Below are 4301 nucleotides of genomic sequence, written 5' to 3'. Positions count from 1 at the left end.
CGTGTCTACAATACAATCCTGTAATGGAATAGCTTCCGGCCAACGAGTAAATCGGTCAATCATTGTTAATAAATACTTGAAACTTTTGGCTGAAAATAGAGGATCGACGATATCGATATGTACAGGCTCGAAAGTATCTGGTATTGGTATTTTGGTAGGCAAGATATGATTATGCCGATGAATTTTAGATTGCTGGCATACTAGACAAGTGTGGATCCTTTAATGTCTTTAGCCATAGAGGGCCACACAAATTTTTATGCAATTTGCTCTATCGCTTGGATGAGACGTTTAATGCTTGTCAAAAACTCATTTTCGTAATAATCCAGGAATGATCTGATCTCTTCTTCTGAAGTCATAATAAATGTTGGATCTGTTTTCGATAAGGTAAACTTTTTGAGCTTCAAAAACATTGACGTAGATTGCTTCAGTTGTTGCAATTCGTCGTCCGAGGTTTGAGTTTCTCTTCTCAATCTCTTGCATATCGAGACTAATTAGCATCACAATACTGTCGACGCGAGATAATGCATCTGCTATGTTTTCAGCGCCTGAAATATGATGTACATCGTGAACTCCGAAATGAAGAGTAGTTGATGAGTTTGTCTTGATGACATTTGATCCGATTTCCTCTTGAAATAGCGTACAGGTTTATGAATCGTGATAATGTGAAAGTTCCCTCTAGCATATATCAGAAATATTTGATAGCTGCATAGATAACTAATAATTCTCTATCATATGCGCTATACTTTGCGTAGACATGAATTTCCTTGAAAAGAAACTGAGTGGTAAAAATCCGTTGTTGTGCTATTGCAATACTGCACCGATTGCTTTGTCTGAGGTGTCTGTTTGCAACGAGAGTATTGCCTTGCTATCTGAAAATGCGAGCGAGATGGCTTGAACGAGATGTTCCTTAACTTGTTGAAAGGATTGTTTTAGCTTAGGAGTCTATTCTATTTTCGCATTATTGTTGCGGTTACGTCCCGAGATTGCATTTAGCAATGACGCCTGCATGCTTACGAGATCTTTGAGAAACTGGTTATAGAAATTGAGCTTGAAATTTCCTTTGACTGGTTCTTGAAATTCAGCAATTCCTTGGACTTTTTCGGATAAAGGTTTGATGCCTTCAACGCTGATTATATGTCCCAGGAAACTGACATTTTTTTGTCCGAATACACATTTATTTGGATTGATTGCTATGCCATGCAGTTGAAGTCTGTCGAACAATATTTTTAGATGCTCCTTATGCTGTATTTCATCCTGCGAAGCAATTAAAATGTCATCAATATAAGTAAAATAGAAGTCAAGTCCTGCAATTACTCGGTCCATAAATTTTTGAAAGATTTGTGCTGTGTTACGAAGTCCGAATGTCATGTAAGGAAATTCGAAAAGTCCGAACGATGTAATGATTGCGATTTTCGGAATATCCGATTCGCGGACTGGAAACTGTTGATATGCACGCACTAGATTTATCATAGAGAACACGGTTTTGCCATGCAGGAAATGTGTGCTGTCTTGTAAGAACGGAGTTGAGTAATGATCTGGCAAGGTTACCTCATTGAGTTTGTAATCTCCACACGGATGCCAATCGCTATTCTTCTTCTGCATGAGATGTAGAGGACTAGCCCAAGAGCTCTTGGGAAGTCTACATAAGCCTTGTTACATCATGTACTCTTGTTTACTTGCTTTTGAGTTTTTCTGAATAAAGTCTGGCTTTGTTTGACACAGAGGGACCCGTTGTTTCGATTACATGTTCCACTCCGTGTGTGGTTTATGCGTGATCGACGTCCTAGTTATTTCGGGAAACTTGCTTAAGATCTCTTTGCATGGGCAGTCGTCGGCCAACGCTGTTAAATGAGGACTAACATTGTTGACTAGCTGAGCAGAAACTTTAAGAAATGTGTTACCTTCGATCAAACGCTTGTGCCGTAAGTCACGCAGCAAATTGAAACGTGCTAGAAAATCTGAGCCAATAATGAAAGTGTCCATCCGTTGGCGATTATGAAAGACCATTGAAAAACATGACGGAATCCCAAATCAAGTTGGAGTAATTTTTGTTCATATGTAGAGATGATCGTTCCGTTTGCAGCGTAGAGTACCCGATCGCTAATGAGTACGATCGCATCTTGAGACAAGAATGGTAGAGATATTCGCTCCAGTATCCACCAAAAATTTGATATCGGACTCTAATTATGCTGCGAGCTGCCACGACCAAATTATCTGCCGCCGGGGATTCAGTTCAGCCTCTAGTTTTCCTATTTCGCTGACTTCCAGTTGCAGGATTGCATACATTTGATAGCTTTTCCGCCAAAACATTGACAATACCAGCACGGCTTGCTTTCCGATTGTGATTCTTGAACGGTTTCTGCGACGAGACTTCCGCGAGGCTTGTGATTTGCGCGATAAACGAGTTTTCAATTTCTCCATCTGATCTAGAAGTGCGGACATTTGCGAATCTGCCAAATTGGCTTTTGTCGGTGCAATTGCAGCGTTCTGCCAGCGGATAGCACATCTGTTATTCTGCTAATTGCGATAGTTTTTCGAGTTCGTGCTTGATAGCTATTAATATAGCTTGTACTTGTTGTGATAGGCGCTGTAGCCATAAAGATTTAAGCAATTCTTCTGACACGCCATTTTGTGCGAGATTTCTCATCCGACGGAGCAATTGCAACAGACGGCGATCACTTAAATCAATCTCATTTAATAACTTACGCAATTTCTTTTTAACGCTATCCGAAGTTTTTACCTAATCTTTGAACGCGACGTATCTATTCGCGGGATTAACGATATCGCTAACTTCGATCAAAGAATCATCGTCAAGACACTATATCATATAATTGTATTTCGTCTCATTTACAGTTATACTCGTGGTGAAGAATTGAGCTTCCATTTATACGAATCATAAGTCTTCTGGCTTCGATTTCCAGAACAGCATGAATCTGATTCCAACTAGCGTAAATGCAGACACTTCAACTATACGTAACGATGCACCGCTGTCTTGATCGCCCGAGGGAAGATCGCCTGAACCATATCTGCGGCTTATTAGGACGCGCGTTAGGTTAAATGGAACGCGACGCAATCACGTCGGGGTCACCAATCTGTGGCTACATTGTGGCTGCTGTGCCCAATGTGACGCTGAGCGTGTTTGGTGATAACTAACAGCAAAGAACAATTGACGGGAAATCGTTAAGTTTGCAAATAAATGTTATCATTGATTTTGATTCATATGCCATAATCTGGTTTAATACAAACTCAAATGATTGTTTAGAATGTACAGATTACAAAAAGAGACGTGATTGCGTGCGTATGATGACTCGGATCGCATTATTAGGTTAGAATACAAGAAACTAAGAAAATCTACAATATAAGCATTTATCTGACGATGCGAGTAATTACATGAGCAGTAACCGATATTGATTTCGCAGTGAACATAAGGTGATTATTAATCTTACTAGCGCAAACTAAAATCTATCGCTGAAGTTTACAAAATATTCGCACGCAGAACGCTATGACACCAGAGAGAGAAAGGAAAACTGGAAAAAAGAACTGATTCGAGCGCCGCAATTAATGCTTGCAACACAAATAGATTTGAAACTTAGGCCGGTATTCATAGTCAAATCTTATATTCAAGATCATCTTAAGTACGATGTTAAGAAGTTACAAATCAATCAGAGAGCTGCATTAGCGTCTTAAAGCATTATTTAAGACGGTTTTGAAATAAGAATCGACTATGAATATCGACCTTAAAGCAGTAGAGTCTTTTTTTTCAAGAAATTTCGAAAAATTGTTAGAAAATAGAAAAAAAAAATTGTAATACATAAAAATATTGTAATACACGAAAACAACTCAGTAATACAGAAAATAAGAATTATAATAAAAAGAACCCAGCACAGAAGATTGAAGCAATATTGCTGCAATGTTGCAATATTGAAGATTGCAATGTAACATTGCAGAGATATTACAGAAATGTAAATTAACAATATGCCTGCAAAATGTAATACCATATGTTTGTAATATTCCACAAACATTGCAAAACTATAATCCTTTAATTGTTACAATAATAATAATATAAAAATATATTATAATATTAAACAGTAATAAGTAAATTAAAAATAATAATTTATTAAATATTAAATGAAAATTGTAATTGAATAATTATATGTATGAAAAAATAATATAATATATTGCATAAAAATTGTAAAATGTGAAGTTGTAATTTAACACACACACACACACACACATACACACACACACACACACACACACACACACACACACACGCACGACACGACACGCACGCACGCACG

General features: G+C 37.7%; 1 pseudogene; it reads left to right on the top strand.

The window, feature by feature from the left end:
• Nucleotides 1–2015: 2015 nt before the first annotated feature.
• The window catches only part of LOC105627876, a 33872-nt pseudogene continuing 31586 nt past the window's right edge, over nt 2016–4301 (top strand).

This window comes from Atta cephalotes (genome assembly GCF_000143395.1).
Source record: "Atta cephalotes unplaced genomic scaffold scaffold00010, whole genome shotgun sequence".
NCBI classification, from domain to species: Eukaryota; Metazoa; Arthropoda; class Insecta; order Hymenoptera; family Formicidae; genus Atta; species Atta cephalotes.
Note: the sequence above shows the minus strand (reverse complement) of the source record. Positions and strands in the feature narration are given on the sequence as shown.